At 41.8% G+C, this 16,041-nt stretch overlaps 1 protein-coding gene across 5 annotated transcripts in view; it reads right to left on the bottom strand.

Moving 5' to 3' along the window:
* The window catches only part of LOC148031803 (transglycosylase), a 178,993-nt gene extending 163,591 nt beyond the window's left edge, over nt 1-15,402 (bottom strand). For 2 of the 5 annotated variants that reach the window (XM_087685467.1, XM_087685466.1), the window contains exons 1-2: nt 15,266-15,402; nt 5,236-5,373 (exon numbers count right to left, since the gene is read on the bottom strand). The gene's annotated coding sequence lies outside the window, so the exon portion shown is untranslated. The remainder of the gene's footprint in view (nt 1-5,235; nt 5,374-15,265) is intronic. The other 3 variants (XM_087685469.1, XM_087685468.1, XM_087685470.1) reach the window with 3 other exon arrangements.
* Nucleotides 15,403-16,041: the final 639 nt, after the last annotated feature.

Genomic DNA, 16,041 nt, shown 5'->3' with positions numbered 1-16,041 from the left:
ATAACCTGATTAAGCACTATTTACAGCAATTAACAAATTCACAAAACTGAAAGGTACACTTTACCATATAATCTTGGACATTGGACATCCAGTTGGCCCCAAAACTCGCGCCCCTTTAGGTATTTATTTAACTTAATTGAAGAAGTCGTCGATGTACAATGGGATTCTCCCAATCCCTTTCGGTATTCCAACTCCCCTTGCTATTCAAAATGACTAGCAAGTCTTTAACCTGATTTTCCCCTTGATTCAGGCAATCAATTGACTTTCACCCGCTTTGATGGAGATGGAAAATGCCCAAAATTCAATTATTTGCTAGTCCCTCCACTTGAATAGGCTAAAAATAGCTTTAGCCATGTTGAATCCAAGTCTTGGAGCTTCCAATTTCTAGCACGCTTCCGGAGGCTACTGTTAAACCCTAATTTCTACTGCAAATTAGGGTTTACAACAATGAAATCTGAAATTTCTCAACCTCTGGTGATCTCAATGCTGCAATCTTTGGAGCTCAAGCATCCTGCCCTCCATTCAGCCTCAATCTCGTTTTTGCACGTTTCAAACCATTTAGCTTCGCTACCCACACCCTATTGGCAAAGGACAACTCAACCGAAGCTGCCCATTGCTGTCCACATCCATTAGGTGTATGTTTCCAACCTCCCTGTAGGTTTTCGACATTGTTTGCTACCATTAATTGTTAGACCATTTCCAGACAAAAGCCTAGCAACCTGATCATAGGTTGTGTTTTCTATCTACACTCCCAAGCAGGCTCCATTTTACCAATCCAGCCATCGCTATGCAATCCATGTCATCATTGTTGTTGCATTTGTTTCTGCTACCGCTTGACAATCCACGTCATCAACAAATCTATGTTTGTTGTTTTCTCTCTCCTTTGCATATGACAGCAATCTAGTTGTTGAGCTAAAATACATTTTACAGCTGATTAGTATTTGAACAACCTAAAACACACTTAATTATTGAAAAACGCAAATTTGATGCGCAGTTCAAGAGATTTTCAATGGTTCCCCAAAACCCTAATTTTTGGGACACCCTTCAACATCTATAAATAGATAGACTACCCACCATTCAGCCTTCTCTCTTCCATACAAATTTCTCACCCTTGTGAGCAGAGCCATCAGTCTCCCACCACATGGCACTCCAACCTTAGCAGCTACTACCATCACCTCGTTTACTCCTCTACTGCAACGTCCTACTACTGTGTTTTACTGTTGCATTTTACTACAGCATCTTACTACTGCGTTTTACTACCACGTTCTACTGCTGTGTTTTACTATGCCATTCTACTACTACATTTTGCTGCTTCGCCCACATCATTGGGCATCATCCTCTGCACTCGCCTTAGTCTCCTCACACTCTAGTGATCAATGTTTGGTATTTCTCTTACTCCGTCACTCCAACTATGGTCACAGCACTTGGAATCCATCTCCGCTGGACATCACTCTCCGACACTTCATTGCTTTGCCCTTGGGCATTTTGTGCACTCTTATATTCATTTACAACATTCATTCACTTCAAAGTTCTTTCTTTGTGTCTGTCTCCGTATTTGAGTCTTGCATTTGCATTTTGCATTCAGGGTTTGAGTTTTGCTTGTCTCTATCTCTCTCTTTGTGTTTCAGTTTTGGTCGTGCATGCCATGTTTCCTCGGTGCAAACCCTAGCAAATCTTCACATCGTATTGAAGCTAGTGTTCTTCTAAAGAGTATCCTGCGGTGATTGTGAAGGCTAGTCTTTGTGCGAGACTCACACACAACTCAATTTTGACTCATAATATCTCAAGCACCTTCCTCTTCGAATCCTATGACACCCTATCAAGCTTCTCCATCATTAGAGGCTTTGAGAGGGCATTATGGTCTCGAGGAGGAGGTAGACACACCTTCACCTTTACTATCTTCTTATTCTCATTTTGGTCATCTTACAGATGAAGAGTTTGAGGAGTACTTACGCATCACGCATAGTTTGATTTACACTCCTCCAACGAGTACTACTACTCTGTCTAGACCGATTGGTGAGACTGGTCATCTCTCTGATCGTGGAGGGATTATGACATTCGGCACGTTTAGTGATCCATCTCCTTCATCTCCACCAAGCCTTGTGTCAACTTTGTATAACCCTTTTGAGTCGTATGAGCCAAAACCCTCTCTTGTTTCTTCTTTTGTCATGCAAGATCCGAATGATTTTCAATATGTTAACTTTAATAGAGGCTCTCGAAGTAGATATCCTTTATCAAGCATATCTCTACTATCTGTTTCGTTTGAGTAAGTCATTTCTCAACTCCCTCCCATCCCAACACTATTTTCTCCACATTCTGATCTACTCATATCTTCATTCCAAAATCTTAGATTACACTCCACCTCCGCTCAAAACACACTAGGGGTTGGATCTTCCGTCTCCACTCCTAGCACTTTCTCTTCTCTATCCCACCATCTACCTACCCTCCATTCTCTCCACCTCTCAGTGCATCATTAGGGGTAATGCTACCCTTTAACATGATACCTTCCACCTACCCTCACTTTACCACATCATTTCACTCTACGACAGCTATGATGCACATCCCCCTCACTACCCCCAAGCACTCACAAACCCCCCACACAATCTCTCAAACGCAAGGATATCCATCCTTTGTTGATGGACTTTTGTCACACATTCCTTGGGTCACTCCTACACATGAATTTCCATCTTTTGCTCCCCATCTCCTTATCCCTCCACCTTGGGCTCCACAAGCGGTTACCGTGCCATACCCAATCTGCCCTTCCCACATTTAGATCCATTGTGCACACTTCTCGTATGCATAGTGGACACTTTGGGATCCTTCCCAAGTGTACTCCGCTCCCCCACCCCATCCTCCCTATTCACCCTACCCCCATTACACAACTTCTCTATCTCCTAGAACAACCACTCTTGTTGAGATGGCCAAAAATGCCTTCATGGATAAGACTCGTTTTAACGGGTCAAATTACACTTCCTGATCCAACTTCATGCAACAAGTGCTTGAATGTCAGGGACTTTCGGACCTCATCATTGGTACCACAGACCCTCGATTAGCTCACCCTAATCACATCCATTGATAGAGAGCTTGCAATGCCACAACCAATGTTGAGTTAATATAGGGATGCTTCCTAGATTCCACTCTCAGATATAGCATTTCCCCTTGCATCTAAGGGTTGGAATCATCTCATTGAGCACTATGCGGCTCGAGATCGCAATTGACATATCAATCTCGATTTTGAGCTTTAGGAGTTTTCCATTAAGGAAAGGAAACATGCCATACAGCTGATTAGCATTTTTAAACAACCGCAAAACATGCTAAATTAATGGAAAACCAAAATTTGGTGTGCAGTTTGAGAGAGTTTCAGTGGTCTCCCAAAACCCTAACTTTTGGGGCACCCTTCAATATTTATAAATAGACAAGTTGTCCAACATTCAGCTTTATCTCTTCCATGCAAGTTTCTCACACTTGTGTACAAATCTAACCATCAATCTCTCACCAAGCAGCCATCCAACCTTCACAACTCCTGCCACCTCATCTTTTCCTCTACTAGCGTCCTACTATTGCATTTTCTTGCCACGTTTTACTGCAACATTCTATTGCATTTTACTGCAGCATTGTACTGCTACATTTTGCTGCTTCACCCACATCATCAGACATCATCCTTTACGATCTTCTATGTCTCCTCACACTCTAATGATCGGCATTTGGTATCCCTCACTACGTCGCTCTAACTAGTAGTCACAACACTTGGGATCCATCTGTAATGAACATCACTCTCCGACACTTCATTGTTCTGCCCTTGGGCATTCTGTACACTCTTACATTCATTTATAGCATTCATTCACTTCAAGAGTTTGTCTCTGTGTTTGAGTTTCAAGTTTTACATTTACATTTTGCGTTTAAGATTTGAGTTTTGCTTCTCTATCTAAGTTTGTGTGTTTTAGTCTTGGTCATACATGCTATGTTTCCTCAATGCAAACCTTAGCATATCTTCACATTTTACTCTGGCATTCTTCTACTACGTTTAACTACCACGTTTTATTACGTGTTTACTACGACATTCTACTGCAATGTTCTACTACTACATTTTTCTACTTCGCCCACATCATCAAGCATCATCCTCTACAATTGTCTCAATCTCCTCACACTAGTGATTAGTGTTTGGTATTTCTCTCACTCCATCACTATGACTAATGGTCATGGTACTTGGGATTTGTCTCCGTTGGATGTCACTCTCTGACACTTCATTGCTCTGCCCTTGGGCTTTCTATACACTCTTACATTCATTTATAGCATTCATTCACTTCAAAGTTTCTTCTCTCTATGTTTGTCTTTGTGCTTGAGTTTTGAGTTCTGCGTTTGTGTTTTGCATTTAGGATTTGAGTTTTGCTTCTTTGTCTGAGTCTTTGTGTTTCAATCTTGGTCATATATGCTTTGTTTTCTCAATGCAAACCCTAGCATATCTTCACACTAGTACTACACACTACTGTATTTGTTGATGTCCAACATCCAGAGGCTACCTTGTTGCGTTTCAAGATCTATCAGGAGTATGACACTCTCTCCCGCTCGACACCTCTATCTCTATCCATGAGACGAGTTCAAGGTACAATTCTCATTCCTCTATGGTTTATTTGTTGCATAAGCATTTTATATTCAATAGTTAATCATTCATTCAGTTTCCAATGTGTTCATTGCCTTTGAGTTATTCTATCCCTAACTATGTTCTATTAAGTTAATGCTTTGCCATACGCTTTCATTTATGTTTCTACATTAGAGTATTTCTTTACATAAGCACCGCAAGGAAGTTTATCTAGCCATCCGTGTTCTTGCCTTTATTAACACAATGATTATCTTGCTTACCTCTCCTTGTAAAAAGAACGTTGTTAGATATCATGTGCCTTGCCTAGCTTCAAAACATGTCTTGCCAAACATTCTAGAATAGGTTGTCCTTATGCTTATCATCAGTGCTTGTATCTTCTCGTTCACTTTTCTTATGATGATACAAGTGGTGTACCGTGGGCACTCAAGCTACCATGCAATGAGATTAGTGTGAAGAAATACCCTAACACAGAAACACAAATAACACCGTACGACAAAGCACGAACTGATAGAAAAACACAGTTAGAATTAGGATAACCCAAAGACAATGAACACAAAGAATGAATGAAATGATATGACTATTGAATATACAATGCTCATGCAATAAACACGCTATATAGTGAATGAATATTATACCTTGAACTCCTCTATCTCAAGGATTAGGGCAAGGGTGAATGAACTAGAGAGTGTATCATACTCCAAACAGATCCCGAATCGCAGCAAGGCAACATCTGAATGTCGAACACCAACAAACGCAGCCAAGGAAGGCTGGATCTGATTTAGACAGCAATGCAAGAGAAAATAACTAAAAATGCACATGAGAAGAGAGAAAGACTAAAAACGTTGGCTACATGAAAGAAAAAACAACAAATGCAACCTACAAGAGAGAAAGAGACTAGAAACACAGGAAAAACCAACAACAGCACTCAACGTGTTCAAATTAGCTCCGAACAGTGTGTGGTATGCAGGAAACACGTGCCAAATTGTTGTAGACAACAATGGCCAACTTGGACCGTGATGTTCTCCACGTCTAGGGTGTGGACAACGCATCTATTTATAGAAAGTTTGGGCCCTCCCAAGTGGGTTTGTGCTTATAAAATACAAATACTCTCTAGGAACGTATTTCTTTTTAGATAAACAAGGTTTCTTTCTTAATTAAGTATGTTTTGGGATTGTTTAAGTGAAGCTAATGCATTTTTAGCTCAACATTTCCTCTCAAGTCTAACAACTGAACCACGAGAAGTAGGCCACCCAAACCCTTTTCTTTCTTTATCTTTTACTCCAAGACGTCCCATCCCAAAAGCATCGGACAAAGGGTGCATCGACTGCCCAATGGCCTACTAAGACTACAGAGGCGCTGGTTATCTGCTATGAACTTTTTTTTTAATGGCTTTGTAGTTTTGATAGATTTATCATCAAGGGAGTATCCATGTCCCAAACATGAGAATAATGAGGGATGGTCAAACCCAAAGCCTTTACAAACAAGCATACTATCCCTACCATTACTGGGTATCGATGAAAAAGAAAAATGGCTAAGTTGTGGATGACATAAATATAGCAAAGGTATGAAGCAAGCAAGACAACCAAATCAAGCAAGCAAACTAGGGAGAACTGCCTTGGAGACTGCCAAGTGCAATGCCACAAATATGGTGGATCCAGAGTCAACCACTTCAAAAGACTAAAAGGGGATTAATGTGCACAAATGCATGTTTACATTAACAGAATGCCAATGCATGGGATGATAAAAAGGGAGAAGCAAGATATCATGTGCATGCAAAATGCAATGCAATGGTGTCACTTGGACAATGCCCTTGTAGAGAAATTGTTCACTTGCTGAAGTGTCCTTTTACAATCATGTCATCCTGACAGTGCAGATGAAGCTATAAATGTCTATAAGTACTATACAAAAAAATAAATCAATGAATGAATGTCTAAAAATTGTAAGCATCATCACTGTCACTATCAAGAGAGGTAGCCGCCCCTTCTCAAATTGAAAGGAAAAGCAAGATAAAACCACCCTCTCCCCATCAATCTAGAGAAGTAGCGAAGGGTGTACCCAAGCCGATCTTAGGTAAAAGATACCAAAAGACCGGCCGAATGATCGCTTTGATCAAAAAGTCTACAAAAATTATCTGACGAAGGCACAAACCCTAGGCGGATAGTGCCTAGCTCAACCTACTCTTTGCAAAAGTGAAAGTGAACTCCCACATGCCAAGTCCGTGGTGTGATGATCGGATTGCCTACAAGGGCAATGACACTCTATTTGTTGCAGTAGACAACGGTGAGAGTCACAAGGGAAGTGAAGTGCCATCAGTAAACTTCTCAAGTAGATGGCCTCAATGGTGCCATCAAAGAGATCCCTATACTCAACCTCGGTCATGGAAGCCGCAACTGTCTCTGGCTCATGGCTAAACCAAGAAATGGGAGCCGTGCCCAAGGTGAAAAGATAGCTACTACGGGAACACAAAGAGTCAAGATCTTCTACCCAATCAGAATCAGTGTGCCCCTACAAACATAAACTAAAACCATAAGTGAGGCCATAAGCAACACACAAAGACATGCAATCCAATGTGACATCCTAGGTACTGTGAAATACTGACTAAAAATGCTGACTAAGCTAAGTCTCATCTAGTAGGAATTAACCAAAGAAGTTTCCCTACAACAAACCTGTAGGTATGCATATCAAAGGGCTTACCTAGGGTATCCTTTGACAAGTGGATAGTAGGATTGAGAGGCCTGGCCATTAGCCGTGTTTGATCCGTAGTGAACTATTCCACAAGCTGAAGTGCGAACTTCTACTATGACACAAAAATACAACCCACAAATCAAACTACCTCCATCTCCAAAAAGTAAGACAACAAATTGAGGTATGTCGTCTCAAATGTAGCACTAAGCTTTGCCTTGATTACCACTATGGCAGCTGAATCTGAGCGCTTGATGAGTAAGTCATCAATGTACAATAGGATGTAGCTGGACCCCTCTAAAGTAGATCGAACATATAAGTTCGGGTCATAAGGATAGAATGATATCCATGAGCCTGTAAGAACTCGTCCATCCTATGAAACCAAGACCGCAGTAGTGCTTACTTCAGCCCATAAAGAGGTTTCTGCAAGCGGAATACCTTATCCCTTGGGTTCACAGAAGGAATGCTCCACATAGACTTCCTCTTCAAGATAACCATTCAGGAAGACACTCTTGGCATCCATCTGATGTATCGGCCAACCGTGGTGAGCGGCTAGTATGAGGGATAACCGAAAAGATATCAACCACCCAGTAGATGCAAAGGTCTCTTCGCAATCAATACCATGCTTTTATTGAAACTCTTGCACGACAAGGCGAGCCTTCTACTTGTCTAAACAAAGACACAAATGATGCCTGAGGTGCAAGCCGGACAGATCTTCTAAGTCCTTCCGAAGTGAAATCCAGTGGTAAGATCCCTGAATCCTGCATGGTTTGTTTGTACCAACAAGGTAACGGATCTTGCGGAGGAGACCTAGGAGCTGAAAAATCCACACGTAGGTTAAGCGCAAGTACTAGACCAGACTTAGTAGACATGATCTCCAATGATGTGGAAGGAGGAATTAGATCGGAATCTGATACTGAGGATTGCGCGATATCCCTCTCATCAAAGATGATGTCTCTCCTGACGATCACCTTGTTCGTCTGAGAATCAAACAAACAGTAGGCTTTTGCTTCAAAGGAATATCCAACAAAGATAAGGAGATCAACTCGGCGAGTAAGCTTTCCTATTTTATCATCAAGCGTATGTGTATGTATGCATGACACCCGAAGACTCTAAAGTAGGATGATATAACAAGCTGAGAGCCAAAGAATGCCTCGTACGGGGTCTTCTGAGGAAGAGACGCAGTCGGACACGAATTAAGGATTTACACTGTAGTATTAGCCGCCTCAACCCAAAGGCGCTCAAGGAGCTCTACTGCTAATAGCATAGAGCGTGTCATTTTCATGACTGTCCTGACGCTCTACGACTCCATTCTAAGAGGAAAAGTTGGTAGAGGTGAGCTGGTGAGTGTCACAAGACTGTGACAACTATTACCTTTTTGTTGATTTCTTTATTACTACTTTATTTGGTTTTTCTTTTTGAAAGGATCCCTCTTGAAATCTAAACGCCTGAGTTGCATGGCCAGTATGTGAAACGAACAGGAATGTCTAGTGAGTCAAGACTGGACAGTTAAGGTCCAGTACAAGTCTGGAAGAGACTAATGGCACTGTAGATTGACAAGCCTGGAAGAGACTTGTGAAAGTGTATATGGACAAGTGTGTTGAAGAACTAGCCTAGGAGAGACTAGTTCAAAGTGAAAATGGACAAATTCCCAAGAGATTAGTCCATGTGGGGTCATCAGTGGAAATTCACTTTCAGTTGAGCTACATTACAAATTTGGATGTAGCCATAGTCTGCAAAGATGGTCAGAAGACTAGTGGGATGCAATGGAAGCAACTCCTAAAATTTAGGGAGTTACTATTTTTGGACCCCAGAATCTGTTCGCATCATTATCTTCGTTTTTGCACGCGGATTAATCCTCTGATCTGTGCCGAGGTCAAATTTCGCACCGAGGATGGAGAATTTTAGACCGGAAGGCCAGAACGGGAAACACCTTCCAGTGCTGCCATTTGGCACAAATTTGTGCATTTACCTCTTTAAAGAGAGGCTGGCGTGCAGTTTTTTTATTATTGGGGGCTCATTTGTGAAAGGAAAGATGGATAGCTGCAGATGGAGAGCTATTGAGAGCTGGTCTACCTTATCTATGATGCACAGAGGGTTGAGCTTGCTCCCTACTCTCTCCTTCTCTCTCTGACAGTATGGTTATGCTTCAGAATCAAGGGCCTTTCTTTTGATTTATGTACAGTTGTGTGGGAATATGTTGTTTTTGCATGAGACAAGAGCCTTCTTTTTCCAGGAACAGGATCAGTTGTTTGCTACCCCCAAGCAGGAACAAGTGAGGATGGTAACCTCACCAAGCAAGTGTCCGAAACAGCACTAAATCAGTATTGATTCTGGACTGTTCAGAGGTTATTTCAGAGCCCAATTGATGTCACAATCAAGGGGCACTTGGCATAGATGATGTAGAACAGTGCAGGGAACAATATGGGCTAAAAAAAGGTTTCAAAACAGGTCTGAACCAGTAACTACAGCAGGCTGAAATGGTCAATTCTGCACTCCAACCAAAAGTTTCGGACTTGGGCAAAGTTTCCCCTCCTGGTCAGCTTGTTTTGGGTCAGTAATTGTACTGTTATGCTGCCAAATTTCACCCAGAATAGGTGAAAGACAGCCCATTGTACTTTCTCTCTTTTTAAAAATAAAGAAATACCGCAAGGGGCGCCTGACTTAGGGGCCAACAGGGTGTCTATGTCACAACAGGAGCATTCTAGCTTCTTGTATGTCTTCTTGATTATGTATCTTTAAGTTCAGGTAAAGTGGGCGACTGTGAATTGGGTGAAAGCATTTATATATTTTGGTTGTACACTATCGCCCTTTTCAATGAGCAGGCCAGTTACAGTGAGAGACGCCATGCTGTTGTAGAAACTCGAAAAACTCATGGGAAATGAACTCACCACCGCTATCACTCATGCAATCAACACAACAACTCATTTGGTTATGAACCAACAACACCCAAGCACTGAAATATGTGAAGCCTAGAACTTATGCCAGAGGGAAAGTTGGTAGAGGTGAGCTAGTGAGAGACGCCATGCTGCTGTAGAAACTCGAAAAACTCATGGGAGACGAACTCACCACCGCTATCACTCATGCAACCAACACAACTCATTTGGTTATGAACCAAGACCACCCAAGCAAAGAAATATGTGAAGCATAGAACTTATGCTTGAGGAAGTACACCCACATGTATCTCGAATGATCATCCACTTTCAAAAAGAAGTACATGTCATTCAAGGCAACAATGGATGTGGGCCCACAAAGATCAATGTGAATCAATCTACAAGGCAAGTCAACTCTATGTGTAGACCGTTGAGAAAATGGAATACAATGCTACTTTCAAAGTTGGCATGCTCTACAGACATCTCGAGCTAGCTTCAAGCGAGTAAGGCCTTCAACCATCTCATGGAGAGACAACTCACAAAGAGGATCATAGCCAAGATGCCCTGAGCGGAAATGCCAAAGATGCTCATTGTTCATAGGCTGCCAAGATGTGACTAATGCCTCGAAGCTGTGGAACACGGAGCTCTCGACTATCGACTCGATAAGAAAATAGGTCATGTGGTATAGGCCATTAGACTATGCCTCACCACAACCAATCACTAAACTAGTCTGAAAGTCAAGGACCTCAACTGCAGTCGCTATAAAGAAAACTACTCATCCCAACCAGCAAAGCTGCTAAACAGATAATAAAATCACCCGAAGCTGAGGAACATAGTATATATTCTCCAGTGAAGCCAAATCCAAATCCTTGTCAATGGCAAAACTAACTCAACCTTGGATCTTCACCGAGGAGTTGTTTCCTATGCCAACTTGCCAGACTGTAGGGGCTCAGGTACACAATATGTCCTCTATAGGAGTCATGTGATGTATAGCTCCACTGTCCACAATCCAAACAGGTGCTGATGTGCTCAGCTATGACGAGTGGGCCTCTGCAATAACCTCATCGGGAGGCAACTCACAGATGTGGATGAGACTCACATCGAATATCTATATGGAGACCATGTGGACCTTTGCAGACCAGTCAGACAAGCCCTTTGGAGTTGAGAACGTTGTCGGCTAAGATGGCTGACCCCGCCAGCAGTGTGGATCTGGCCTTTCCACTGCCCCTTGCCATCACTCTGCCTCCCATGAGGGAAGTTGTCCGACTGAGGGGCGAGGGTCTGTGACTTGGGTTTTGGTGCTATGCCTCTTCGCTTTGATCGACACTCATTAAAATGGCCAACCTTTTGGCAATATTGACAGTACCTTTTTTTCTTTGGTACATTCTCCCACCTAAGTTTGAGTTGAGACTAGGAGTTTCCTTATGATTCCTCTACTTGTTTTTTATTTTGATTTTAATTTTGATTTGAAGTTTGATTTGGTTTACCCCGCTCTTGTTGCTCGTTCTGAGAATGAGCAACAAGAGCCTCTCTGAGGAATTATTCATATGAAATTGATCGAAAAGCCGTGCATAACGCAATAGGTAACACTCAAATTCATATAATGTGGATAAATTCAACAGAGAAACCACTTCTTGTACGAAATTAAAGTATTTACACAACAACTTGTTACAAAACAATGTGACCTGATCGTCAAAGGACTTAGGAGTCTCTGTAGTGGAGAATTCAGTAAGGAGACACTGATACTTACCCAACTTAACTTTCAAGTCATCCCAGTCAAAGATTTTGAAGTTCTGAAGCTTATGGTCAAGTTTTATTCAACAGGTTCTATCCCGGGCCACATAGTGGTCAATGAAGTGTGCTTATCGCTCTGCTACTATTGAGTCAAAATGCTGAAGCTAAGAATAAAACTCGAGCAATAAGCTCTGTATCAGCTCGATAATAACAGAGACATTTCTAGCCTTTCATGAGCGAACCACCTCGTATGAAACAAGTGCGGAATCGGGTTGGGTGGGCTTCCAAACCCTACACAAGACCCCATAGATTGTGTGAGTCAAGGACGTATCTCATTAAGTTCACGACCAAGTTGTAAAGTTTGACCCGTTTAAGTGAGTCTTGTCATTGAATGCATGCTTGGTGGAAAATGAGATAGAACCATGAGGCATCAAAAATATGGGGCAAGATAGATCTCGCAAATAAGATGGTGGGAATGGTAATGGCGGATGAGTCTGATAAGGAGGAGGCAGAAGAGGTAGGTAGGTAGAAACAGACTGTGAGTGTTCAACGAGTGCTAATTGATACGGAGGCACTGGAACATGAATATTTCCATAAGGTGTCGGTGGAGATGGAGACACTAGGACACATAAGCCTTGTCCAAATGTCAGCTAGGACACAAGATAATGACCACAAGATCCATTAGGTAATGCCATGGAGGCAAACTATGACACCACAATTGATCCACACTCAAGAGAGACTGGGGGAATACCCAAGTTGCAATGATCTCGAAAGTGTGTATGAGAAAAAGCTGCAACGCCACCCGGCTAAGAAATAGATGAGATCCTAACATATGTGCCTAAGTTTAAAGAACCCTCAGATGTGGTGAATGAAAACACATGTGATCCTATATAAGAGGCAACATGCGATGCACTTAATGGAGACTGAAAGGATGTGGCAGCGGAATAAGAGGATGGGATGAAAGGGAGATTAAATGGATTTGTGATAGATGTAGATATGAAAAATAATGTGGGTTCCTTTTGTCCATTAGATGCATTAAATTATGATAATGAAGATGCACCTACTTCATTTTGACCTTTGAAAACAAAATTCTTTGAAGGAAAAAAAAAGAAATAAGTACTCATAGTTTTTTCTTTTAACTACTTACCTAGTCTTGAGTTCATAAAGAAATATCTATCTTTCTCACTATTCATAAACTAAAAATTGGTTTGCATACATCCTGTGTCATGAAAATCATCCATACCAATAGCAAAAGGGGAATCATCATTAACAAAATCTGAAATGGTACACATATCTGGCCTCGGAGAGAATAAGTATGAAGATAATGAAGTGTACTCTGTCAATTTTCACTTGCAAATGACAATCCTAAGTGGAGATTCCGTCCTTCTTGCATGGTCAGTAGATCGGTGCACTAAATCTAAAGGGTGAAATTCAAACTTATCTTCTATCTGGTGCTGGGCTCTATGCATCAAAATGAGATCGTGCTCAACTACAGTGATCTCGTAAGGTTGTGAAACTCCATGGTAGTCCAATGTCTATCCACCCATGTCAGAAGCTTGTGAAGCAAGCTGTGAGACCCACTTTGACTCATTTCTTGATGGATTTAGCTCGAATGTAAGAAGTGGTGCGAAAGTAGTGTTTGAAGTCATATGCCCTTCTATTGTTTCTCCTTCTTGTGTAGAGCTTTCAAATCAAGGCCTAGATTTCTCTTAGAGAACTCGGCTCTGATACTATGTGAAAAAATACCCTAATACAAAAACACAAATAACACCATATGAAGAACACAGTTACGATTAGGGTAACTCAAAGACAATGAACACAAAGAATGAATGAAATGATATGACTATTGAATATACAATGCTTATGCAACAAACACACTATGTAGTGAGTGAAAATTGTATCTCCCATGTCTTGCTTAGCTACAATCCATATCTTGCCATGCATTCTAAGGGAGTAAAGTTATACGTAGCTCCTATATTTATCATCAATACATGTCTCTTCTCTATGTCTCATTTGCTCCCATTCATACGCAAAGCTACAAGTCGTGTATTGACAGCACTTGAGCTGCCGTGCATTGGGATCAAGCACTTATAGTACCCACCTTGGTTAAGTCTGAGTCTCCTCACTTTCATTTGCATTTCTATTATCTATGGGGGTTTGGGGTTCATCTCTCATAGGTGCTTATTGCTGCCAGATACAAATTGCATAAAAGAGATTTCATTATTCAGGCAGTTGGATTATTAATGAGGTCCTCCACACCTGAAATACTTTGGCCACCTGAATTTAGCCAACTCTCAGCACTTCAGTCTTCTCATTACTCGCTTTTGTTTGTGAAACATTAAGGTCTCCACCACAATGAAGAGAACCCTGACAACCCTCAAGATATGCTTGAACTTTTTCCATGGGCTCTCCGTTGTACCAAGGTGGCCTTGTCAAAGTTGGTGGCACCTGTGAGGTTCCCATTTCTCACTTCCAGTGTTTCCGCTCTGGAAGGGGTCAGCCTCGATGTCCATGCATTGGCATAAGGGGCTACTCCTAATCCTCTTCCTTGACTCCTTTGCACAGATCTTCCTTCAAAGTCTACTAGCAGCACTAGGCCACTGCAGCATTTGATCTGCACCATCTGACAAGAATCAATGTGCATGACAAAAGACCCAAGCTTGGTGCAAAACTGAGCGAAGGTCCTGGTCCAAAACTAGAGGGGACCGAGTAGAGCAAGAATTAGCCCTAATTGTAACTAGTATTTCAACGTCTATGTGATCGAACCAGCCTTCCAAAATATGCTACTTTGACAGGCTTTGATAGCTTGCGTGATTGTTGCATCCAGTGTGTGCATAACCTCTGTAGCATGTACTTGAGAACGAGAATGCGAAATAAATGATTGCAGTATAAAGCACTATCCAGGGAAGAGGTTGAAGTGATATTGTTTAGAAACGCTGGCGTGTGGCACATGGTGATCCAAATTTGTATCAGAGAACGTTAGAATGTCTGATCATCAGATGAGTTTCTATTCCACCATTGGTGCTGTTCAGTTTTCGTTCCCAATGTTCAATGCGCGCTTTTATGCGGTAGCTTGAGCAGCTTATCGGGTTAATTGGGAGCGGAAGGGATGTGGAGGCAGAGCAGAGTCGAAAGACGTGCGAGAAGGCAAACACTTGTGAAATCACGCAATCTTGCAGCGATACATATATCATGTATCTTCTTCATTCCAGATGAAATGCTTGAAATCGGAGAATGGCGTAGATAAGAGAAAGGACACATCTCTGATAGATATGGCACGATGTATGATCAAAAGTCAGAAGCTTCTCTGCAACAAAACATCTGAAGAACTAAGTTTAGGCAAGGCTGAGCGCAAGAAGAGAGGAGCAAGCCATACCTGGAGAGGAGTAGAAGCGATCCTGTGCGAGCTGTCGTTCAGGGGCGGAGCTTCTAAGTCTGTCACCTCTCCTCCCACTCCTTACCAACCCCTTCCTCGTGACGACACTTACAGTTCTCTTCTTTTTTCGTTTTTTTTTTTTTTGGGGGAGTTTGAATGCCACAACCAAATTCGAATGGGGGGATGATGGGAAGGCAGGGGAGATGGGGTTTATACACTTGCACTCAACTCAACTCTCACACTCCATACAAGAATGGAACGTAACACAAGATATGAGAACTAAGCAAAAGATATTCTTGTATTACTCGCACAAAACAATAAATATGTCTTTGTACTCCACCCTCGTGATGGTGCACATTGGATCATCATGGCATGTGAAAATTGCACATAGAGTGCCTTGCTTGAGTGCATTACTACCTACATATCATGACATGTGGAAATTGCACATAGAGTGCCCTTGCTTGAGTGCATCACTACCTCTATATCAATCCTTTTGGCTTCAATGCCAAGGAATAGCTACAATGCCTGGAAAGTGGATAAGAGAAGTCTTTCTTTTTTAAATGTAAGCAGGCAATGATACTGTATTAATCAAGGTAAAGATGAGGTGCTACTATAGTTTATGCACCAAACAAATTGTAGGCATGTATATAAAATAGCAAAGAAAACCTTTGTAAGGCTTTGATGTTGTAGTGACTCTCCTTTTCTTGAGGATTTCTCATTTACAAGGGTAGGGGAAGACTTACACTCACCCCCCAGCCCCCCCCCCCCCCCCCCCA

This window comes from Lygodium microphyllum, chromosome 9, assembly GCF_053477565.2.
Source record: "Lygodium microphyllum isolate KBCC chromosome 9, Lygodium_microphyllum_v1.1.10, whole genome shotgun sequence".
Classification (NCBI taxonomy): Eukaryota; Viridiplantae; Streptophyta; class Polypodiopsida; order Schizaeales; family Lygodiaceae; genus Lygodium; species Lygodium microphyllum.
The sequence above is the reverse complement of the archived record's forward strand: the minus strand, read 5'-3'. Positions and strand labels throughout refer to the sequence as shown.